Genomic DNA, 26,240 nt, shown 5'->3' with positions numbered 1-26,240 from the left:
TGTGAAGGGGGAGCTACTGCAGAAATGCTATTTCTAGATAAACTGAACTAATTTGTAGTTGTTACAGATTTGCTTGTATTTTAGTACTGATTTATTAACTTCAGCAGTACAGCAGGCTTCTTATACTTGCCAGTGCTATACCCTGTAGCAACTTACTCTACTCAAGTCTACTTGATATAAAGTACAGAGAGCTATGAAAAGACGCTTGAAGCAGAGGTCAAAGAAAAATGGCTTGTTTTTAAAATGCAAGGAAGCCATGGGGAAGGGGGGTAGACAGGGTAGCAAAAGTTATGTCACTATGTTCCCTGAGAAGAGCATGCAAGGATTTCTAAGTCATCTTGGTGCAATTCTGCTCGGTTGAGCCTCCCCTTACAGTTTGAGTCATTCAGTAAAGCTAAGTAAGAGCAGGTAAACCCCTGTATGAATGAATTAACTAAAGAAAGTGCTAATAAGCAGTCAGAAATAGGGTTCTAATATGGCAACTGCAGATGCTCCAGCTCAATGGAGGGGTGTTTTACTCTAGTTATTCAGAATTCTTCTTCCCTTCTCATATGAGTGTAAAGGTGCTGATTTAAAAAACTAGTAAACTTCAGTTCTTGCCTATACTTTGCATGTAATACAAATGCAGAGACACAGCTCAATCTTTCAAAGCTGCCGTGTGCACAGAGGCAACGACTACAGTTTAAAACTGAAGATGCTTGTGTAGTTTCTGTAGATAGAAAATAGTGTCTTACATTATGGTCAGAGAACACTTTATTCTTTTGAGAATATAAACCTACTGCCTTAGTAGATACCAGACTTAGGAGGTTTGTGTGAGTAGATCTATTATGAGTAGTGGGGAGGAGGCAGTTTGTGTAAGTAGCAATAAAAAAATGTAAGGAAAGGAAATAGTTCTGCACCAGTGCCCTTGCATTTGGTGTACTGTGCAAAAGAAAAACTGAATGGATGGGATCCTGGTTAAAATGTCCAATCCTGTAGTACCCAGGTATTAGTAGGCTTTACATAGAAATGCATGAGGAAAAATACTAGTGGAATAATGGAACTGAACTGTGTGCTGTGGGATATTCACTGAGTTAACTTTATGTCCACTAAGGTAACCTAAGTCTGTATGATGGCATCTGTCCTTCTCTTATACCTCTGTAAGGCTTATAGCTATAGCTGTACTTATAGCTTAAAGGATTCTCTTTACAAATACGACTTTTTCGATCGAGTTGTGGGGTAGATAATTGGGTGGCAAGCCATACAGAGTGACTTGCTTTCTGAGGAGGTTGGTAACCTGTTCTGTCCTAGATAGGACTAGACACTGTTCTGAGTCTTGGTTAAGATGCAAGTTTACTAGCTAGCTAATCAGATCCTCCCTGTTTCTCGTTGCTAATAGCTGCTGAGATTAGCAAACTAATCTACTCCAGAAATATTAGTGGATTTGCCTTTCAACTGCCTGTGTGGTATACTGCAGGTTTCTTATTTAAATGGAATGTAAAATTTAAAACCTGCTCCTTTCTTAGCTAGACTTGCTGCTTGCATTCTTCAAGCTCTAAAGGTGTGATGCAGTACTTTGGACTGGCAGAATTATTTCTGTTGATCAGGTGTTATACCTTCTAAATAATCCATATTGTGTGTATGGAGCAGATCTGATACAGCCCATGTCTACAGGTTTTTTTTAGCTGTTTAGATTTGCTGCTGAATTGAAGAGTATATGAGACTAATATTCAGCCAGTCTTGATCACTTTTTCATGTAAAACTTATTTTGAAATGCTGTTTTCTCGATAAGCTGAGTAGTTTATGCAACAAAGTTCATTCTACGGTGTCAAGGCCTGATAGGGTTTTTTTTCAGCTGTTTCAATAGAATCTTCCTATAAAGGTACTACTGTGTATTTAAGCAAAGGCACAAAGTATAGTTTGGAAATACATCAGCTTTCAGATGTGCTGAACTTTAATGAAAACATCTGTTTAAGAACTAGACATGTACTGAAAACACCTGAAGTAAAAATTGAATTAAGTTTTCAAGAAACGTTGGGGATTTTTAGAATGGCAGCTTGCTTACCCATTACTTAGAAGCCTTCTATTTCTTTGGTGGGAGCCTACCACCTCCCTGTGCCCCAAAGCCTGGCAGATGTATATTCTTTAAAACTTACATTGTGGTCTTAAACATTTCTCTCTAGACTTAATTAAAATTATCGCTGTGCAAAATATTATAATCTAATACTACAGAAGACCTGTTTTGAAGTGTCATACAAGGAGATGTGGATGTGTCCTACATCTGCATATAGCTCAGTGAAGATCAGGACTACGATAAGGGGAAGTTCAGTAAGACCTCTCTTTCATGTAGTTTGATGGCTCCTTATTGTTTCCAAAAATACTTTTTCTGTGATTTCAAATTCACTTCTAAGTCAGTTTATGAAAGAAAATGTGTTGAAAACAAGTTGCTTGTAAGGATTTTTATTCTAAGCTTTATTGCAAATGTTTTGATGTCCTCAAATCTTCCTAAAAAGCTAAACTTATCAAATAGTTGCTCAAAAGCAGGTCAGTAATTAGGTAGTTAGTATTGCTTGTGGAGAACTTAAGTTGGAGTTGACCCATGTTATGATCTGAAGATGCTGGGAAGGGAGAGTTCTTAACTTTACATTGTGGTGGTATGTCGGGAGCCACAACTGCAGCTCTTTCTGCCAGTGCTCTGCAGTCTGGAGAGGTCATTGTTGAAACACATGCCAGAGTTGCTCAAGATTTCTTAGCTAGGAATTCTCTCAAATCAATATTTATCAGAACTAAATGATTTATTTACTTTAACCTGAAGCAAGTGCTGTTGTATCTGAATAAAGATCTTGAATAGCTGTGGTTGGTTGAAGCATTAGAGGGAGAAGGGAATGAAAGGTGGTTTTGATTTGATTTTTTTTTCCATTTGGACACTGCTTTTTGCTGTCTGAGTTCTGGAAAATCTACTTGGTGGTTCCTGCTTCAGTCCCTACTGATTTGCTAAATAGGGGTGCTTGAAAATCAAAAGTCTGATTCTGGAAGCAAAGTTCCCATTATCATTGCTTCTTAATTTTAGAGGTCAGAGGTGAGTAAATTAAGATTATTAATCTACGCTTACAAGATGACCTTAGTTTCTGTACTTGTTCATGGCTTGTTCCTTACACTGTTGCCTCTTTAGTATTCTAATTTGTGTTTCTATTTAAAAGAAAGAAAGAAATTGAGCAGGTCTCAACACTATAAAACTTCTAACACCATAAAACTGTTTCTTTTTATATAGCTTTATTTTTATTATTTCTTCCACACACCCTCACACTTCACTGTATTCCCCTTCTGTTTTAGATTTTATGCCCTCTTGGAAAATAATATGCTGTGTCTTCAGTTTGCATGGAAAACACTACATTAATTTTCAGTAAAATGAGTAATTCACGTGTGTAGAAGTAGATTGAAATCATCAGGCAGACTGCTGCACACCACGGTTTAGCTCTCACATAGTGCTAAATTCTGAAGGTATCTTTTTCTGGACTTGAAGCTGAAAATATGAACTTGTGAAACTTCAGACCTTCTAGAATATGAAGACAGCTGTAAAAACAAGTGGAAGAGACTGTAGTAAATGATAACAAAATCTGATAGCAGTTTTCAGCCCCTAAGGACTCAAAATTACTTTCTCTGTTCAGTTATGTATGCAAGAGTAGCTGTGTAAGTTGTAGAACCGCAGAACACAGCATCTATACCAACTTGATATATATTCATAATAGCCCAAATGAGGAGCTGGCTCCAGTGAGGAGCGTCGGTCTTCCTTCACTGTGTCAGGAATCTCATCCCCCTGGTATTTCAAGATGACTGTGCATGGCAAACAGCCTCTTTGGACTTGTGCTCATCTGTAGCTAATAAGCTCTATCACAGAGGCTGCCACAGAGTAAGTGAAGGTGGCATTTAGACTGGTAACTGCAGCAGGAGGTTAGAAATGTTTCTTTACTGAAGAGTTCTTCCACCCCAGGAAACTGCTGAGCTTTTTCAAATGTTCTGCTACATGAATTACATCAGTCGATCCTGAGGTGTGACAAGTAAAGCACAGCCAAGAGGTTGCACATGTTTTTCAGTGTGTAAGCAAGTTTTATTGTGACAGTAAAATTTAATTCTGTTTCAGATCAAACGACATGCTGGAGTTTGAAGTCTTTCTGGTGTTTAACATTCTTGTGCTACTCCTCCCTCAATGCTGTGGCATGGAGTTGCCAAAAAATAAAAATATCTTGGTATCAATGCTTAAAAAAAGCAAACCCAGACTTCACTAACATGTTATCTGAAGTGGTCTTTAGTCTGTTTAAATAGTTAATGAAAAATAGCTGGCCTTATCCAAGTAAGGAGTAACTTCAGCTGTTCAGTGCTATGGTGTCTCATGTGTTATCTTGAGACTAGGTAAGACAGCACAATGAGAAGTTCTAAGGGTCTCTAAACAGTGAAAGAGCTCAGGGAGTGAAGCTGTGATTTCCTAGCACAGGGTGCTTCTGCCTTCCTAGAAAGGCTTTAAAGTTGTCTGGACTTCATATGAGCGGATTTTCTTGGTACTGAGAGATCCCAAGTGCCACATCAGGTCAGGCCAAGCTCTCTGTAGCCTGGCACCTGGCCTGACGGAGAACAGCTGATTTGAGGCACTAGGAACAATGAATGTGCAATGTGATACTTCCTCCAGCATGATGGCCTGGCTTCTGCCAGTGTGCATCTTGGGGGCTTCGAAGTGTGCATCAGTGGTTCACACTCTGGTAACTACAGATGGATCTATTTTCTGTTGATACAGGGTTAAAAAAGAGATTATCTTGGACCTCCACAATAGTTTAATTTTCATAAACTCTATTCATCATCTCCTCCAAAAACCTGAATGCTTGGTTAATTTTCTTTCTTGGAGTTTAAGGTCTTGAATCAGCAAAACACTTGGATAACTTTGATCCTTAAAGTAAATTAAGCTTAAATTGTCTCTGCTTTATGATTATTGACTTTTTGCGTCAGGTCACACTGACATAGTGGCTTTGTGGATCTATATAGCAAGAAACACTTATCATAGAAGATAGCAGCTGAGTCATAAAGACTTGTCAACTCTGGCCAAAACAGCAAGACTAGTATCACTTAGGTATGAGGATAAGCAGAGGGACTAGTTTATAGTGACTTTCCACAGCACTTTAAAAATGCGCATGAAGTAGGGATGGTGGGTGGGGGTGGATGTGTTTCCCTGAAAGGTGTGATGAAGAGTCAGTATTTGATGAATGGCAGAACACAAGGAGTGCTGTGACTAAACTTAAATCAGATAACAGCTACTTTTCCTGCAGAGACTTTCTTAGTAACTCCTGATCTCTTTTGTGGAATCTCTGCGTCCGCTTACTTGAATTTTACTTTGTGTGGGCCAGTTTGTCAGAAGCCAATGTGAATAGATACAAGGGTGTAACGTGTGATACTGGTTATTTTAGTTAAGTATCTAAACCAGGGTAACAAAACTTGTGGTTGCCATCTGAGAACTATTAGGCATTCATTTTGTTTTGTTGCTCTTTGATGTCAGTATAATGGTCAGTATGCAGACAGGTAAATGAATTAGCCATACTGTGGCATCACTAAGTTTAAGCAAAATAAGCTCAGAAGCATTCTCCTTGATTCTTCGTTGTCTAGAAAATTTCTAAGTATGCCCTGTTTAGGCATAGTTACAACAGATTTGTTCACTTTGGTTATGCTACAACAAAGTGGATTAATGTTTCCAAGCCACACAAGCAGTGTCACTGCTATAAGTAGAGTTCAAGCAAGGACATAGAAAAGGCAATATCATACACATGAGTAGTGCAGTAAAGTAGCCACTCACTTGCATTAGGCTTTCTCCCAGGCTGCTGTTTTAACATATGCAAGATAAAGTAGTGTTATCAAGAGTCCTGTACAATGCTAGCAGGGTAACATGTGAGTCAAGCCTGGACTGGCTAAAGTAGGTTAAGTACTGGCTCATGAAGTTCATTCAGATTGTGTTCTCTAAATAGTAAGCATGTTGCTTTAAATAGTTTGAGATGCTTATGTAAAGCTTGTCACTTATAGCCTCCTGTCAAAGTGGGAACAAACAGGTTATTTGAGGTAGATGTATTTTCTGCTTGTGTATACAATCAAGTCAGCAAAGGCTGTTCTCTGCCTAGCACACTATGCCTCTGTAGTGTGATTTGGGGAAGACATTTAATACAATTGCAAGTCTTAATCACTTAAGCTTTTGTGGTACTCTTGCAAAAGAAGATGTAGTACAACAGCTCTTCGACAGAATATAGGTCTGATTTATTTTTTTTTCTACCTGTGGATGGCACTTTACAATTCAGTGGTGCATTGATATGCATGACTGCTTCTCAGATTAAATAGATGGTAGATGCCCTTGCACTGTAGGGGAGTATCTTCTGCTTCAGGGCACCCTTAATGCCCTTGGCTTTTGGAATATGGTTTGTGGAAAATACAATACAAATGAACTATATGTAGCAAAGGGCTGGACTGGTGTTAATTGGGATCAATAAAATGGTAGCAAGTGTAAATATGCAACATAGTTAATTTACCAGTAGTTTCCCATTGTATAGCATTAAGAACCAAAAAGAACAGCTGTGAATGAAGTGATTGAGTCAGGGACAGAATTTTTGGTCCTTGTTCGAAAAATTAATACCTATTCATATTTTTCAAATGTGAAGTTAAAGGCTTCCCTAGAGCTAATCCTGGCCTACCTTTGCTTTGAAAAACAGTTCTGGGGTCTTTTTTTTTTTTTCTCACAATAGTAGTTTCTATAAGTGATCATAAACCAAGAAAGCAAAAGATAAGATGATTTGTATTTCAAAAAGCATGAAGTAATTTAAGTGGTCTTCTTCAGAGGAAGAGAGCTAGGTGTCAGAATTGTCCGGCTAAGTAAATAAGTGGTTAAAACCCACTTCATGTAATTCTAGGTATAACGTTAATTTATAGCTGAAAAGAAATAGTCAGCAATAGACCTCAAGGAAAATGTTTCTACTCTTTGCCTATACAATGTACCCTGATGTGCAAGAGGCCAAAGACTTCAGTATTTCCAAAGCCTTCTCTTTAAGGGCAACTTTATGATTTCAAGGACAAATATCTGAATGGAAATGGATTCCGTAAGATACTTGTAGGTCTTCTAAGCTCCAGTAGAGTGAAAACAAACTACTGCTACGCTGGCAGGATTTTCAATAATGAAATGAAAGTCAACTTCAGTCTGCTAGAGGCTGGTCTAGCTAATATATGTATTCGTTGCAAATGAGCTGAGAAGCTAAAGAATTGCCAAGATTGGGAGACCCCTCTCTTTAGAGAGGAACAGGGATGTGGAAGGTTGGAACGGTTTCCTCAGATACCCATTCTCCTCTGGCCTTTATGAAAGGGAGAGACTTTTTGAGCAAATATCAGTGATGACCAGTGACAGTCCCAGCACCACTGTCATGGGTGAAACTGCACAGATATTCTTGAACTCTTTGCACCTGTCCCTGGATAACAGATGTCTGGTAAACTTCCAAGTATTTTGACTGGGACTGTAGGTTAAATTGAATTCTTCGAAGTTGAGCAATATGCATCTACCATGTAGTGATTATGCCTCCCATATCCTCAAATTAAATGAAAAATAATGTACAGTAGTTTGAATTGAAATTTCTGTGGGTGACTATTTACATTTGGCTTACTATCAGTCTTGTAAAAACCAATTGTGGAAATTATGGGTGAGGAAAGATGTTTTTAAATCATCCTGTTTAATTCTGTTGATGCATGATTAGTTCCCACAACATATATATTTTTCTAGTATTGGATCCACTATAGCCTTTTAAATGCCTCCAGGGATGTGGTTTCCTTAGATAAAGAGCCTTTTGTGGGAAGCAAAGGCAGTTTCGCTTATGCTATAAAACTTGTTCAAACTCACTTAAGATAGTGCCATGTGTTTTTGGATCCCTTTCCTACTGACATGATAACAGATAATATTTTATGGAAATAAAGCCTTAAATTAAGCTTCTTGGTCCTCTGGTTAATGAAAACATATGTATGAGCTCTCAGTCTCTGTTTGAAAGCAACTTCTGCAGGAGTGAGAGGAGGGACAGCAGATATTTAGTGTGGTGTCTAAAGACTAGGACTCTGTGTCCAGTTATACATTTCTAATTTTTGAAAATGTTAGGAATGATTGTGCTTTTTACCTGAAAGATTTTTTATGAGTTAGACGAATTACACATGAGCAGTAGTTTTTGCTGTAAGAAATAAGTCAAGGACTTACAGCTTCTTGCAGAGCTTTCTGAGGACTTGAGTAGGACTAGCTAAAGTATTCAGTTAGTCTCCACTTCCAGTCCTTTCACTAATAGCTGTGTCTCTTAATCTAAAGCGCTTCAAAGTGCTCCAGTAAAATAGGTTAATCAAAATGACTACCTTGTAGAAAGTGATGAACCTTTTCAGTCATGTTAAGTTTTATTTACTCTTCTTTCTGAAGTGTTACACAGATGCTGCTTCCTATGTTGAAGTTCTTATGTTAAAAAAAAACAAACAAAAAAACAACCCAAAACTTCAAAAAGCGACAAAAAATAGTTCCTTAACCATATTGCATCAGAACAAAAAGCTTGTATTCTTCTGATCTGTAATGAAGACATGCATAACTAGTAAGTGGAGTTAAACTCCAAACATACTTAAAAAAAAACAACAAACCCAAACAAACCCAAAATCAAACAAAACCCAAACCAACACAACTTTATTCTGTGCTGTTATAAATCAATAGGGGGGAGGTTATATGGGGAGGTGTCTAGTTCAAATGGTGCTTTCCTTCCCAAACAAGATTTCCCAAGGGGTAAGAGCAGTAACTTGATACAGAAAAGCCAATGCTGATCGCTGACTTGAGGAAAGAGGTAGCCTCTGCTACCTTTGTGTTTCCACTGGGGGTGTGATATGTTGGGTCTGTTGAACTAGGAATTGGTGCCTGTATTTGAATTCATGTAACTTATGTAATTCATGTAACAACCTGTACTTGTTAGCATTCTCCTAAACTTCTTTGTCTCTTGCTGTGTCCATTGTTTGAACAGGAATTTGCTTAAATACTAATAGTATTTTCAGGGAGGTATTAAACTAGTTTATTATAGAGTATGCATTTGTGGCAAAAGTAGTTCACTTAAGTTTAAAGACAGCTTTTCAACCTTGTTAGAAATCCATATTTTCCAGTGGACTTCATGTTACTGTCTGACAATCAGTTATGAGCCTGGATTTTGCCATTTCAGGAGCAGTTGTATGGCTCTTTCATACTTCTAAACCTGATTCGAACTGCACATCTGTTGTGTGAAAGTAACATAAGAAGTCTCTAAAAATTTTTCTATTTCAGGAGTGACTTTCTTAACATCAGTTAAAAGGCTTATCTATAATTACATAGTCCTTATTATCACTGTGGTGTTTGAAAAATGTTGTTCACTTTCTATAAGCAAGGTTAACCCGATCCCTAACCAGAGGGGTTTTAATGTGAGTGCGTGAAAATCTTGAGTTAGTTATTAAGCATAATACCCAGATTAAAAAACAAACAAACACAAAAAACCCCAAAAAACCAAAAAGAAACAAAGCAACATAACAATACTAAGTTTTAACTTCTTCTAAGAAGTTTAAACCCTGTACTAGGTGAAATCAGAAATACTCTTGTACAAAGTTGAGTCTTTCACCAAGATGCGTGTTAGCAGCATTGCCTAAAAACCACTTTTGTGCCATGACTAACTTCAGTGGGCAGGTTGGGGAGCAAACATTGGGAGCTGTTATTGTTGATGTGAAGGTGCAGAGATTTAAGCGTGGTTTTTATTTCTTCACTGTGCTGTGATGAATTCTTGTGGAAGTTTTAAGAGCTTAGGTTCCTAAAATGAAGTAAGGTATTACATTATACTATTCTTTTAGGGGGAGGTAAACATTGTGTAAATGTTTCCAAAAATGGTCTATAAGGTAGACAGGTCAGGTTATAATTTAATTTGACAATCTCATAAGGTTTAGGATACCAAATCGTGTGTATATGCTGCGTAGCTACTGAATTGACTTCTCTTGAGCTTTTCACATAAAACTTGTGGGCTTTATCCAAGTGCATATAAGTAACGTGTAACTGAGCTCAAAATGGGGGAAAACCACTGGATTTAATTGTCAGAGACACTGCCCTGTGGGATTTACTTTTCTTTTGAAGAGTCTGTGTGAACCTTTATGCTTGCAGCGCATGCAGCTGAGAGTTTCCTGGCAGAACAATGCTAACTTAAGAGTGCAATTATTACAAAAGCAAGATGTAGGACACTGTCTGGTGGCAGACTGGGTTGATGAGTTTGGATATTCTTTGCTTGATGATACATATTGAGCCCAAAAAATTAAGCTGGGAAGGATGCCTGGTTTTCGAGGCTTTCAGTATTTCTTCTTCTACTTAAAAAATAAATTCAAAACCAAAAAACAGTGATCTCTCATAAAGTAGCACTGCTCTTTATGAGAAGTGCTTCTCATAAAGAAGAATTGCTATCTCTAATAGCAATTAATGTAATGTTTGCTGTGTCGGTTTCTTGAACTTTACAGTTCAGATAGCTATACAGTTGAATACAGCTGGGAAAAAAGGCCATCCTTAATCAAGTACAAAATGAGATGTTGAAACTACTTCTTGTCAACTTGCTCCAAATTCTTTTTGAATCTGGGATATAATTGAGACTGAGACACCCCCTGCCCAATTCAAGTGCTCATTGGGAACTTGAATTAATTTTTTGTCCAAAAATTTATATATATAAAAAAAGTTAACTGTATCTTTCCTTGTTCTGAGTTACAGGTCCTCTTTCATCACTCCCTTTTACTTTTCTTCTGTTTATTTTGTTACGTAGATGAAGATGTGCTAACTGTAAAGCACTTCATTCTCTTCACATCCACTCTTGTAATTTTAAGTTTGGGTTCTCCAAATACTTGAGTTGTTATGTTGGTATTTTAATGATTAAGCACCGTGTACAAGGCATTGGTGATAATGCATTATCTTCTCTGAAGTTGTGCTTTCCAGTGATCACCCTGTAGCACGTTAGTGTTGTGCAGTCATTTAGTCTGCTTTGAAACTATGGAGTTTTTGGTTATGGAAACCACTTCAATATTTGTTTTTCCCCTTCCTCACTCCCCTCCCCTTGCCACCCCTGTGGTTTGAGTTTTGTATGAGGAGGACTCAGAGGAAGGGAAGCTGAATTCCTTTTCCTTGTTTTCCTCTGTCAAATACAATGGTGATTACAATGCCTGCATGAAACAGGCATTACACTTTGGTAATAATGTTTTGTCTCAAAGCAGGTGAGTCATCTTCTGGCTGCCAAGCTTCAGAATATGATAGTCCTTAAGAACTTTCCATATGAGGACGCAATAACAGATTTGTGGGATGGCTAATGAGTAATAGATGATTAGTGTCCAGCTCCTGCTAAGCTTTAGTGTGTGACAGGTATTTTGCCTCTTAGTGGGATGGTTTAGAGAAACATTTTCTATACAGTTTATAATTTGATCTGATATATGAAGCCTTTAAATGCTAGCTTCTTATATGGTGGTACAAAAGCAATGTGAATCGCACTCACAGGGTTACCTGTTGGTGGTTTTTGTTCACTTAATTATTTTGAGTTTATTCTATGGTAGCAGATATTAAAGTGTAATCTCTTGAAAAATAGTCGTCGTTATAGTTTGGGAGACAAGTGGTATATTTTGCCTATATTGATGTGCATGTAACACTAGCTTCATATCTGATTTAGATGAGCAGGAGAAGTATCCTTGATATATTAAAGATTATTTGAAACTGGAAGTAGAGTTAGGGTCACCTAATTATTTTTGAGTTAATTAACTTTATGTAGCTTTAGCTTAGTTTAAAAGTATTACATATAATTACTTCAGCAAGCTAGGAGTTTCCAGTTGGCAGTATTGGGCTGCTTTTGAGTAGTCTGGAGTGCTTAATTGTTAGAGGTCACTCTTTCTGTTGAGTGGGAGAGCCTTGCCCCTAGCACTTAATGGCTCTACTCAACATGAGTGGTCTTCTGAATCCATGCTGTGTCAGTGCACCTGATGTTCATGTATAGCTCTGCAGTTGGTATAAAACTGGTAAAATTCCTTGATGGTCTTCTGTTACTGATAAAGATGTTTTGACACCAAAGCTGTTAATTTTGGTAACTTTTCTAAGGAACTGCCACTTTGAGGAGGAAGGCCTTTCAAAACAGGTGTCTAGGTGTCTTGGAGCAGGAAAGCTTTTCCTAAGAGCTCCAGAGCGCATCTGAGGCTTGTTGTGTAGTCTCAGACTTTCAGGAGCAAGTGTTGATATCAATGACAGATCCTTCAGGCAGGTCCATCAGGTGCTGTCTCAGTACCTTCAGCCTCTTCCAGGCTTGAATTTGAACTTGCTCTTAGTTTTTCTGGTGCTGTTTTAATAAACAGACCTAGGTAACTGAGACTTGTTTTACTGTGGTGTCAGGGGTGAATCTGCAGTTTGCCAAGTTGTTGGAGATACTGCAAGTCTTAAATTTGATGCTTTTACCTTTTCCTGCCATGAACAAGAATTACCTAGATAGCTAAAAAAAAAAAGAGGGAGGAGGAATTATCGTCCATCATGGGCTCCATTTCAGATGCACTGGAGCTTGAATAATCTGGTTCTTGTGTAATTCCCCTCTTTGTTATGAGGGAAAAAGCTCCTCTACTTATAGCTCTAATTGCTAATTAATGAAGTCCTTAATTTGTTAGAAATAGCTTTTTAGGTTGAGCAATACTAGAGGGGAACGCTTATTTTCAGTCTTGTACCTTAAATGATCTTGCTCTCAAGAACAGATTTAAGTTTTCTGTACTGAAATGTAACTGATAACTGTGTTCCAAACCAGAGTTGTACAGGTCATGAAGTTTAAGAAGTGGCCTTGTGTTTTTTCTAACTGTGGCAGAGCATTTCCTTGACCTAGTTATTTTTCAGACAGATTACTGTTTTTCTTACCTTGAACATTGTTGCCTGAAGGGGTTAGTCTGATGGTTTGACACGTGGTTTGGAGAGCCTCTAGTCTTTGCCTCTCTGACTGTTGAATTTGGATGCTCTTCTGCCCAGCTGTATTCTTAAAAAAAAAAAAATAAAAAAATGTAGGTACTTGAACTTGAAAAGCTCCTTCAGTAACAGGCCTTGAGAAAGAAAACCTTTCTGTAGGCATGTAAGGCTTTTTCTTTGAGGACAGATCTTACATGGTACAAACCTGAAGTATGGAACTGTTCTACTGGGAATCAACACTTTTTTTTTTGTCAAATGGCAGTTAAGCATCCTTACAAAATAATGTCTGTGTTTATTGGAAATTGGAAGGCCAGCATGATGTCTCCTGACTAATTCCACATGGTCTAAAAACTTTTTTCCCTATGAATTGTTGCCAACTTCTTTCCCCATTACTGGATCTGTGCGTGTGTGTGTCTGCATGTGCTTATGTTTTATAAGGAAGTTATGGACTATTATTTGCTGCTGTAAGTTCCCTTTCCTTTGGAGGGAGGACAGGAGAAGTAAATGTTGGAAGCAGGAGTAATTCTTCATATATTACTGTGTGAGACCAGGGCATGTGCTGAATTAAGTAGTTTACACAGCTTGCCACTCTTCAGGTTCTGCTTCTTACATATTACTGTTCTGCAAATCCCTTCTGGCTTTGCTCTTGAGTTATCTTTGCTATTCTGCCTTGCTCTGCTGCTCTCTGTTTAGGGATTTTTCAAGTTTTTTGGGCTGGTGTCAAAATCCTGTTTAGATTCCCTTGCAGAGAATAGCTGACCAGAAAACCAGCTGTGCCTCCTGGTGTTGAGCATAGCTAAAGCCTGCTCCATTTTCATCATGGCAGTAAGAAACATCCTTACCGGAAAGATCCAGTAGAATTGAGTTCTCTTTGATCCTCTTTGGTGTGGTGGCATGGCCAACAGATGGTAGTATCTGCAGTTCCTATATAAATACACAGAGCTGATCTTGTGCCACTGTAGAAGCTGCCTTATGCAGATTACTGAAATGTTCCCTGACTTGCTAGGCTTGAACTAATTGCCCTGATGTTTGACGCATGGCTCAGGTATGGCCATAGGATGGTTGAGGGCCAGATGTGAGATATCAGGTATCTGTGAAGCCATGTGAACTCCCTCAACATCCCCACCCATAGTATTTTATTTAAACTTGGTTTAAATTCCTCCTCCTGGACACTACTGTTGTAACAAAAGGGTTATCCTTCCAGTATCCAAATCAGCTCAAATGGGATTATTTCTATTGAAATGTGATCATCACTTACTGAAACTGCACTCGTTATGGCTTGTACTTGTACTTTTCAGTAAACCCATTTTCACAATGACTCTGGTTCTGAATCTTAAACATTACCATATTAAATTGTAACCCACTTAGCGTAGTTCTGGCTTTTTCTGTCTTAGTGCATATTCAAAAAATATGAAGACCTCTGGGGAGCCGTCATGCAAGTCTCATAAGTAGGATGTTTGGCGCAGTCAGCAACCAGATCATGGTGGCAAAAGGGTAAAAACTTCACAGAAGTTTTGTTCCCAAACAGAATTTGGGGATATCATTTTTTTTTCCCTTTACCACTGTCAGCAGTTTGACAGTCTGGAAGTTAATGCCTTAAAGCTATGGGTTAAAAAAAGCATACTTTTGTACTTCAGGAGGGGTTACTAGCATTTCAGGGGGGAAGGAAGGAATCTGTTCTCTGCAGACTTTTTAGTTTACACTCTAGATCTATTAATAGCTCTCAATGCCTGTCTCTTCCAATTATTATTTCCCCAAGCAGCACTACTTGTAAAACTGATATTCTTGAGATGGCCTTTGGTTTCATATGTCTCTTTAAGCATAAATAGTATTTCCTCTTCAGGTAAGAGTCTACATGCTGGATCTTCTACCTTGGGAGTTCCTCATGCACCTGTGAAATAGCTTCAGTTCAGACTCTTGTTCTCCTGAGCAGTGGCGAAAGCACTTGCCAGTCATACAAAGCAAAAATCAATGAACTGACACATTCACTCCAACTAATAGTGGCAATTTGAGGTGTTTCTCTGTCCCAGTCACAGAGCACCACAGTAACTTGTGGGAGTAGCAGGAACTGTGACCTAAATAGGAAAGAGATTCAAACTAGTGCTACAATATATTGTCTGCAGAGCATAACAAGTGACAGGTTTGGGACACTTTGAATTTCTCTTCTATTTATTTTTTTTGTAAAGACCTTTTTTGCTTTGATAATTTACAGGAAATATTGCAAACAGTACTGCTTGGCTGCTTTAGCTGTTGTCATACTCACTATTTCTTCCCCCCACCCCCGTTGTGGTAAAGTCCTTCCCTTATTACGAAACAGATTTCATATTGTGCCTTCCGTGGGGGATCATTTGATCTACATCCATTCAAAGTGGGGGTCACGTCCAGTTTTGTGATGATAATATAATTTGTAATGCATCTTAGTAGTTTTACCTTTAAGTTCGAGAAGAAATAACTTGATCCTTGAAGTTCATGCTGGGAAACTTGTAAAACGGAGGATTACAGAGAAGGAAATGAAGAGGAATGGCAGGATGTTGAAATGCATTTTTAGGAACAGTCATATTTGTAATAACCTCTAATCTGTAAGAGCAAACCTCAGTAGAACTGTTAGCAAACTATGAATGCTGTTAACTCCCTCTCAATTAAAGCTCCTTCCCCTTCTGCACATCAATTCTAGATCTAGATATTTAAATTCTTTAATGTGATTCATACCTGCTTGAATTTTACCCCCCCGTCTGAAAAGGCTTTGTGTACATAGAGTAAGGCATAAGATGATATGATTCCCTAACAAGTAAGGTAAAGGACCTGAGTATCACTAATTCAGTTAAGTTTTGGGTTTTTAAAAAAAATATATTGTAGTGTCTGGTTTTTTTACTTCTCCAATTTAAATTATAGGTGTTAGAAGCCTGAAAACCAATAAGCAAGATATTTGGGACTGTTTCTCAGAGTTGAGCATGTGTGAATGACTGTTAGTGATGCCTTTTCTCCACTGGTATTTTCTGGTTTTAATGTGTGTGTTGTTTCCTTTAGGAAGCTTGTTGATCTACTAAACAATAGTTCTAGTTATTTCATTTATTAGCTTTCTCTTCTTGCTGTACTCCATACAGCTGAACGAAACTTGGGACATGTTCCTCTATAAATGTTTCCATTCTTTTTTTTCCCAAAAGAAATCTTGCCTAGGAGCAGTAGTCTGTCATAAAGGCTGTATAAATGTTGTTTCCTTCTTATTTTACTATATTTAAGATACAACTCTCAGAACATTATATTTTGTACTAGGCTGCTTTCACCCTTCACTAACCAACTTGTGTTCAAAATATTTTTATGATCTCTTTAAATACATTCTGAGATTTATGATAAGCTTGTTCTTGTGTAACAGTCCCCACCCCACTAGTTTCTCTTCCGCAGCCTTCTTGGTTAGGCTTAAATGCTGTAGAAACATCAAAATATACAAAAAGTAATAGCTGTCAGATGTATAGCCAAGTTTAAGTCTGTTCAAAGAGATTACAGTGGTTTCTAGGCTTCAACTTACTGCAAAAGGCAAGTGAATAAAGCAGAAGGTGATGTGTCTTGTTTTCCTTTAAGGTTAGCATGTGAGCACCAGCTAACATGGGTTTTAACTGAAACTAAATTTTGTTCTTTGTTCCCAACATGGTTGGCTTCTATTAGAAAACCGGCATGAAGAACAAGGTTAAGGGGTCACTCTCACAAACTTATTCATAGCTGGTTATATCACTTGTCCTTGTGTGAGTGCGTTCTGGAGCTGGTTCTTTACTCTGCCTTTCCAGTTGACCGCTCTAGAGGACACATGTTTAGAGAACAGTTGCTGTTGTCTGTTCTTTTCCTCATGCTAAGTATACCAGGCTCCTCTAAAGTAGCCTTCCTCTGAACCTTTCCCGCTTCCATCTCCTTGAAACACGGCAGTTTTTTTCCTGCTTTGAGGCTGCTTTTGCTGTATTCTGTCTCCTTTTACGGCTGTATTGTGTTGGTGACTAGTCACTTGTTTTTCTTGTCCTGCTCTGACCCTTCCAGCTGATGAATTCCTCATGATGAAGTTTGATAGTGTGACTTTGTGCTTTTCTATAAATGTGCCCATGATATCATTTCAATCAAGTTCTTGAATATTCCAGCCTTCCCTTATGTGGCTGATGCCACTCAACTTTAACTAGTGTAGCGCGTTAGTGTAATGTACTCTTTTGGGCATTTTTTTCCCTTTTAACGAGTCTTCAGATGCATTGTCTATAGATGGCCGTTTCCATCTTTGTGCAGTGGTTTTGTGTGTTGATTAGGTCTCACTTTTATATGAGGTTATTGTTTTGCTGTACTAAGTCTGGCAAAACTAATGTATGATGTTTTAGCTGGTCATTGAGGTAGATAGCATAAGAGTTGAGAGCAGGTTTGCATGCCATACTTCAGGTAAACGTGCCAGTAATGTTAAGTACATAAAACTAGTAGAGCTATAGTTCTTATAGGTCCATCTGATCATGATGACCATGGAATGGATGTTGAAGAGACTATTTAAAAAACAATTATTTTCCTCTGGACATGTTTTTCGATATACTTTTGTAGTGTAAGCAATTGAGCTTTAATGCTTAGTTTATTTTTTGTAGGCAGCTCAAGTTTGTTGCTACTAGGGTTTTTAATACGGACTATATCTTGACTTTTTATGCCAAGCTGTATGTCATAGCGTGGTTTTGAAGAACTAACCCTTTTCCTTTTGGGATAAGGCGTAACTTCAAGACTAGTTGTGTCATGCTGTTGTTATGGACCCCCTTGGATTGAAGTCCGGTCACTTAGCTGCCTTGCTTATGGAAAAGTGTTTTAATCTGCTTCATTATGTCAACAAGGGTAAGTAGAATATGTTAAGAGTTGCAACTAATTGCTGTGCTGCCTGGGGAGTGTGATCCCTTCAGCTCTAAAGGGCTGAAGATGTGCCAGGGCTGAGGTTTTTCTCTGGAACGGTGTTCTGGTTTAGGTCTATTTCTTTGGACAGCAGAAATGGGCATGTGCAAGAAAACCAAACTAGTATTAGTAATTCAGATACAGTTCAGAGGCTTTTTCAAACTCTTTCAAGTCTCCACCCAAGAAACTTCCTGTGAGATCAGTACACACAGAAAGAAGATAAAGGAGGTCCTTGATTTTAGCTGGATTAGTGCAGAAAACTCATCTTTTGTGGAGTCTTTGATGTTCAGAAAGACTTTTTTAATTCAGCATGGTATATAAACATATTAGAGAAAATAACTTGCTTCAAACTTGTATCTGTAAGACTGCTTGAGTGGGCTGCTGTGGATTTTTGGCGAAAGAATAAAATTGGTTTACAACAAATGCAGCTGCAGACCTGATATGAAATGAGTTTTTGTTGCTAAAATTATAAGGATGAAGACTTGTGTGTATATGTGTGGAGGGGAGCTTCCATTTTTAAAATAAGAAGGGCTTAAGTTTGCAAAAAGCAAGGGGAATCTCTTCAGTATTGTGGAAGAATTATCTGGGAGTAGACCGTATCAAGAAGGCCTCTGAAGTTTTGGGGGCTTCTTTGGTGTGGTGGAAGGGAGAGAGCGGCAGGAAGGACACCCAGTCCTAGCGTGCAGTCCATTGGTTAGGATTTCGAGTGTTTCTGAAATCCATGTGGGGATTTCCCAGTAGTCAGGTGCTCAGAAGCAAAGAATGAAATAATTTTTGTTAAATTAAAAATTTCTTCATGGCAGAACTCACTATGGTCATTTCCAAGCAAGTCTATATAAAAGAAAATGAAGAGGAGTAAACGAGATTAAAGTTCTTTCAAATCTTGCTAGTTGCTTCCTATCTAGGTGTTGGGAATCGTCCGCTGTTCTGTGCAAGCAGAGACCAAAAACCAAGTTATTTCAACAAGCTTTTCATTAGGTCCTGGAGTATTTGGTTTTCTTAGTAGTTCAGTAATTCTCTAACCTGATGCCTTTTAGTGTGTGTGTAGCAGAAGGAGCTGGTTTTGAACTTGCTTGTTAGAGATTAAGATTAAAGGTGTTGGTTTGGGGTGAAAAATACTGCTTGTATTTGGGCAACAGAGGGTGAAGTTAGGACTCATATGTGTTGTTTTGGTACCAGGAGGTGTTGCAGCTTTTTTTTCTAGGTGACTAGCTGTTGTCATGGTTATAGTTTCTCTGTGCTGTTCCCAGTACTGGAGATCGCACCATAGATTTTGAGGTTGCTTTGCCACGTGAATGCATCTGCTACGTTGTGTATCTGACTTGCAGGAAAATACTTTGATCAGGCATCACCTGTCTAGTTTAAAATGCAATTAAATAGTTCAAGTAAATATTTGCATTAACTAGCAAATAGGATGGTACCTTGGAGATTAGGTCTGTTTTAATAATGAAGTGATGGAGAGCAAAATGCAGCTCGTGAACAGGACTACTTAACGCTGAAGTCCAGTAGAAAGTGGCCTGAGATGAAATATAATTTCTAGTAGAAGTCATCAACAGGATAAGTAGATACATCTTTCTGTATTAAACTTAATTTTGCTAGGTCAAAAGATGTATCTTGCTGACAGTGGTTTTTTATAAACCTGTAATGACTAAACTGGTACTTTGATTTGTAGCAGTAAAACAGCAAAAATGTGACAAGCTTGTCTTAGCCCAAGCTTTTTGGAGTCTAAACTGCAGCACCCTGTATGAAACAAGTCTAGGTAACTTTCCATTTGGGTTTTTTTTTAAGTTGCAGGACTGGTACGACCCACTTCATCCACCGAACAGCCTTTAAGAATCTTGAACTTGCAGTAATTAAAAAATTAACTTTGCTCATTTCAGTGCTCTTTGAAATGACTGTTCCGTCAATGTGGACGCTTGTTTAGTAGTACTTCCAGATTTTTAACTGCCTTCACATAGCTTTGAGAAAAAAGCCAAGACATTCTAAGTTGTTAAGATGGAGCTGGTACTGCTTGCTCCAGCTGCATACTAAGCAGCCAGCACTGGGGTTCTGTGTGCTAACAACTCCACTATTAACGTGGCAAGCTTGTAAACTTCAGCCAAATGTCTTAAGTACTCAAGTGCTCAAATTCATATATAAAAACTGTTAAACTGATCTCAACTAAAACATAATTTCAATTAATATTTTGTTAAATGTAACTAAAGCATTTTAGAGCTAATCTTTGTGCCAGTTAATTTTATTTTTTTGGTCCAAAATTCTTTCTTCTGGGCATTACAAAGAAGGATCATAGGGGAAGCGAAAATGCAGAATACTTCAGAAACGGGGAAAGGAGAAAGGATCAATTTATTTCACTTTTTGCAGCTTCTTGAACAAACTTGTCTTCCTCTGACCTAGGACCATTGCTTCCAGCTGCATGAAAGCCACAAACTTACCTGAACTGATGAGTTTAATCGAATTGTGTTTAATTAATGCAAGGTATACAGGACAATTTGACAAAGGATATGTTTAGACTGTCAAACATCTTTCTCCTGTAGTAGGAAAACACCCTCTGGTTTTAATTTGAAAACAGCATTAACATTCTTTCATGCGAATGGTTTTGCAGTATCACCAAAGGAAACTTGGTCTTTAAAAATGATTTTTTTTCCCTAATCATACTGTCAGTTTGACAGCCCATTATTTTAAGTGGACAGGTTGTAGCAAGGTCCCACATATATACAAATGAGTTGAGGCTTGCTTATGTAGCACAGTTACTAAGTGAGGAGGGGTATGAGTTTTGAAGGACGATGACTATATAGAATGCCTGAATGCAAACACTGTTCTCTTAGTGCCTTTATCTAGTTCAACCATTTTGATCAGTCCTTCCTCTGAAGGTGCAAACCCTTAGTAATGTCCATTTTCCTCTAAAAATGGAGAAGGAGCATGGGGGGAGCAAAAAAAAAGGGTCCTTTGCTCACATCAGTAGAATGCTTGATAGTGAAGTATCTCTAGCACAAAAGTGGGTCTGTTTGTTTTCATGATTCAACAGGATAAAATGTTGAGTTATGTTTTGGAGGCCTGTTGAAAATTTTTAACTTCTTTCAGTATTTGCAGTACCCCAGCGCTCCAGGTATCATTACATTGTTTGCCTTGATGAGAGGTATCAGAGTGCTGAGATTTTACATGTGGAATTTTTTGTGTGTAATTGCCTTTTTGTGTAACTGCCTTCATGAGTAAAAAGGATTAGATTTTCTTTTATTTCCTAAAGGACACGATTCAATAGGAAAAGAACATGCTGTACATATCAGTGTAAGAGGAAGGAAGAATGGTAGACCTTGCACTTCAGTAGATAATCAGGTCTGCATCAGTACTGGGGCCTGGCTCAGCGTGTCCCCTCTTCTGGATGGTCTATCACTGAAGTCATTGGTATCTGCTGCAGGTTGTCGGTGTGAGTCTCTCTCCATCCACCTTGTTCTTACCCAGGAAGGATATAAGTCGCAGGAAGCTCCAATACCACACTCATTAATGTTTGTTTCTAGCTTCTGGCCTGCTAAAGAAACTGCCTTGCCTCAGCTGAGCCTGAACAATAAAACTAGAAGGCATACAGCGTACATGGTCCCTTTTCTCATGCTAGAGGTAGACTAGTTTGTCACAACTCAAAAACACCATATATGATTGCTTGGGCCATGAAATGCACTTACATATTTCATGAATACAGATTTTAATAAAGAGCCTTTAAGACCAGGGTTGAGCAAGTTAAGCCCTGCAGAGGTACTGTCCTTCTGGGAAAGGGTTTTGTAGATTCCAGGTATTCTTCAGGCTAGGTTGTTGATACTGTATGAAGCTGCTTTTTTTTTTTTTTCCCCCCTTCATCTAGTTATATTTTAACTATCTCAGCTTTCAGTTCTGTTTTAATCTGATCAGTATGCACTTTGGCTGTCTTCTAGATTAACGCACCTTAACAGTAAGAAGCAGGAGACCTTTGCGATCTTTGCAGTATTCAAACAGAAATACTGTGGTGTGTATTGTTTAACGAGAGTAAAACTTTTCTGAACTTCAGCTAATGCTGGGCAACTTCAGCTAGTGTGTTAAAACTTGTCCTTTTAAAAAGATGCACGTTTTAAGGATATTTAGATTGAAATAGGTTACAAATAATTAAGTGATATGAAGTAGTGTTACGATGTACAAGTAGTGTGAAAGATCTTAAACAAGATCTCGTAACGCGTATGACAGGTGCCTTGTGGCTTAACTGTCATGTCCTATTTTGTAGAGTTTCAAGGTTACTTGTAACTGCTATAGTGTGTGCTTAGAGTGGCAGAAATCGTATGTGCTTGAAGCATAGTCAACATAGAGCCTCACTGGAAATTCTTCATTAGTGCATAATAGTAAAATCAATCCAGTGTCTGAGACTCCTGATGTGCTCTAAATCTTTAAAATGCAAACTTAGTGTGTAGGTTTTCTCTTCCCTCCTTTCAGCTTTTAGTTAGAGTTTACTTTTGCATAATAGCTTGCCTAAGCAGTTTTTTTTGAGAATGTTATTCACTACTTGTTTTAAGGATACTTATCTGAATCAAGATGCGGACTTCAAGATTTCAAAGTGATAATATACTGCTGTAAGTGCTCAATGCATAGTGTTCATTGTGTTAGTGATTTAAAAATACTATTTGGGTAGGGTAGCCCTTGTAACTTGGACATGTGTTACTATAGAACCACAAGTCATTTTAAGCTGAACTTCCAGGGCTTGTTAAATTTCCGTGTCCCAGAGAAAAAAAAAAATTGCTTTTTTAAATCTTGTAAAGCTCACGTAGTTGGCACAGGAAGGTGTATTTTCAGGGCATGCAGGCGTGCATTTGGGTTGGTAAATGGCTCTTAAGCTTGTTAAATTTAAGTACTTTGTACTCGTGTACTAGGTCAGGTGAGTACGAATGGTTTAATGGGACTTAATATGATACAGAAATTCTTAACTCTGCAGTGGAGTGTGTTTAACTTCTAGACTTGCCTCAAATTTATAACTAAAAAAATATATACACTTTATGTTGAAAAATACTATCTTCTACTATTTGTATTCTAAAATAACTGAATTCCTTCTGCTGTACCCTGTCCTAGGGAGAGGACACACCTCCTGGAGAGTTCAAATAGCCCTGTGGAGAAGTAAGAATTTTCTGTCCCCTCTGTTACTGAGCCCAAGCTACTTTAATGGTAGAAAGCGTAGGCTCTAGGTACTTTAGTGATTAATTCTCTGAAGTGGCTTGAGTACAGTGGAAACAACTCAATTGATACCAATCTTTTGAGGAGCCATTAAATTCTTCATTGAGATCGAAACTATTTGGTTGCTACCTTATCCCTGGGGAAAAAAGTGGTTCCAAACTCAGGCTAACGTACCTCTTCACTGTGGTGTGTGAGCTTTGTGGGAGGTGTCCTCTCCCTGGAAGAGTGGGCAGCAGAAGGAATTCAGTTGTTTTAAGATAAATGAAATCCTCAAGCCGTCAGCGTACCTGGATGTCGAGTGTAATGCTTTTGTTGCATCTTGTAGTGATGCAGTCTGATTCAAAAACAATTTGGTTAAACTTTAGGGTGTGTTTAGATCTAGTAAGAATGTCATACTCTTGACTGTCTAAGGGGGGGTAGCAGGAATCCTTATGTAAATACATACTTGCAGTACCTGAAGCATGCATCCACTTCTTAATAACTAAAGACTTTGAATCCCACCTTTAGCTTGAGTACAGTATAATACAAACTTGTTCAAATGGCCTCCAAACATTTGTAGTAGACATAAGCCAGTGTGTTCTTGTGAAAATACAGCAACTGGAGAAAACAGTGAACTGTTGGAAATGGTCAAAGAAGTTTGTGTACATGTCATGCTCCTCGCAGATGCATTTTATCAAGGGTGATTCCACTCCAAATTAGGAGTTAACACTGAACAAGTTATTTTAAGTATTCTAACTAGCTTCAAGACAGACAGTCATTTGTTTGTAGCTGTTTAAAGAGCACATATATATGTATTTGTGCTTTTGTGTGTATATATAAATATAAATAGGCTTTTCTGTACCTTTCCCCTGTGCTCTGCTTTTGGAGGCCTTGACATGGAAACATGTTGTTGAGTGGTGATCATCATAAGGACTGAAGTAACATTGTTCAAAATGCTAAGTAGTGATAACAAGCTTATTAAGGTTAAAAACCACTTCTATTGTACGACTTTTTAAAGTCACATTCTTAGCTAAAACTACCTTGATGCTTTTCGAGCATTATTTTTAAAATGAAGTGTTGAAGCTAAACTTCACTTACAGATTATGATGATTATTATTAATTATCATCATCATCTTATCCTTAACTAGGATAAATTGCAAATCTCCTAATGGTTTCTGATTTTTGCCAGTATGTAATTTGATACAGCTATAACCAGGTGTAGGTCACTCTAACATAGGCTTGTTATGTAAGAATATGGGGGGAGAAAAGGTTTCAGCATTGGAGTTGTGGATCACATTTGCTTAGACCACTTCCAGGCACTGGGGTGGAAGGGAGAGATTACTGTATGGATTTGAATATAAATGGAGTTTGTACAGACTCTTCTGACTTGCAGCAGTTCCCTTCACTGGCATCCAGCCATCTCTCAAAAGGGTATGGGCTTGAGAGTTAATCACAAAGTCCTTTCTTTGTGATCACTGATTTTTAAGGACAGATAACTGTCATCTTTCCACTGCCATCTGGTGTGTAAGGGAAGGGTGGACAGGCAGATCCTAGCAAGCCTCATCCTGGCTCTTTTTGCCATCATCTTCTCCAGTTGCGTTCTGAGACTGTAATTCATGTGTCCCTCTAGCCCTGTCTTAATGCAGAATCATACTCAATAAGCTTATGTGCTACCTAGTAAGGTGTAAACTTTGTAAAAGGAGTAAGGTAGACTACACCTTCCGAATCTGTGTACAAGTGCATGGTTATATTTAGGACTGATACTGAGCACAAAAGTGAAGCATCCTTGCCCACAGGAAAGTTAGATGCTTCAGTACAATGCTTGCACTGAACTGCAATTTGAACACTTCCAGTTCCTCCAATTACATTCCCGGTTAATCACCAGTATTAATTTGTTCTTATGTTGTAATGTATTTGAAGGTTATGCAACAGCCTTAGGGAACTGAACTACGAGTTGCAAGCTTAGTTTTTTTACTCTTAAACATACTTGGCAATAGCTCTTAAATTTACTGCGACAGTTACTGTATGTGTTGGCTTTTGTCCATGTGCTTTATATGGCTGCTGAAAGTAATGCAGACTTTGATTCTCTCCTTTGAACGTTTTTTATTGAACTCCTCTCAGTTGAGGCAGACTGTCCTTTGAAATGTGTCCTGTCAAAGTAGCACAGATCTGGAGCTTTTTCCCCTTGAGAGGGACAGACCACTCGGCACATCAGTTGGTCGCAGCCACTGAGCTTTGTCTGGCAGATGGGGCGCAGTGGTTGCTGCTAGGGCGTATGGAGATGGTTCTCACCAGGACCAGACTTCAGCATCCTGGCTCTGATCCTGGGAATGGCCTGACTCTGTATCACGCAGCCAAGAAGCCCTTCCGTCGACCTGGCTGTTCATTGCACTTGCTGTTAAAAGTGCTGTGCCGTGCTTTTTTCCACTGGAAAAAGTGGGAGAGTGAAAGGAAGCATCCCAAAGGCTGCTACTTCCTTCACGCTCTAAAATTACTGTCACACGATGCCAGTGCCAAGCAAGTGTTACATTAATCAATAATATTGATTGCCTGAAAATTTCAAAGTCCTCAGGACTCTTTATTGGAACTCATGAAAATGGCTGCATGTTCATCTGTTATGCATTTGTAGAATTTAATTGTGAACTATGTGCTATATGCTGGGACTTACTCCTGGTTTTTGCTGCATGTCTTCTACTTCCCAGGAATGCTCCACTTGTGCTGCAAGCCTTAGTAAACCAGCTTGCAACCCTTACTGCTACTGCCCTTTGCAAAGGGTAAGAACTCCATGAGCTCATATTGTAGATGAGTTTTCTGCCGTAGATTTCTTAATTGACACGATTAACAGTAATGCTTTCAGATACTTGTGCTACTATTTTGGGTAAAAAGGAAACTTTCTTGAGTCAGGAGGTTACAACGAATATCTTGCTATCAAATGCATTTCTGAGAACTTAATCAGTGTGCGAGTACCTAAAGCCTTGCTTCACTCAGAGTTCGAGGAACTGGCAACTTCGCTCTGTCCCTCTTGTCATGCTGCGGAGGCCACCAGTGTCATGTCCTATACTAAAAGCAGAATATAAATGTAAGTCTGAAGAGGTAATTTGAGGTTTGGGGGAGCTTTTGACCGGGTGGCAGCTGCTGCTTGAAACACCTCATCTCTTAGAGGCAAGGTGCCTGCAGCAGCTGCCTATGCTTCATGTCTCCCCTTCTT

At 38.5% G+C, this 26,240-nt stretch overlaps 1 protein-coding gene across 2 annotated transcripts in view; it reads left to right on the top strand.

Annotated features, from left to right (window-relative positions):
* The window catches only part of FAM53A (family with sequence similarity 53 member A), a 72,751-nt gene that overhangs the window by 32,762 nt on the left and 13,749 nt on the right, over positions 1-26,240 (top strand). The gene's annotated exons all lie outside the window — the stretch shown is intronic.

This window comes from Larus michahellis, chromosome 5, assembly GCF_964199755.1.
Source record: "Larus michahellis chromosome 5, bLarMic1.1, whole genome shotgun sequence".
NCBI classification, from domain to species: domain Eukaryota; kingdom Metazoa; phylum Chordata; class Aves; order Charadriiformes; family Laridae; genus Larus; species Larus michahellis.
Note: the sequence above shows the minus strand (reverse complement) of the source record. Positions and strands in the feature narration are given on the sequence as shown.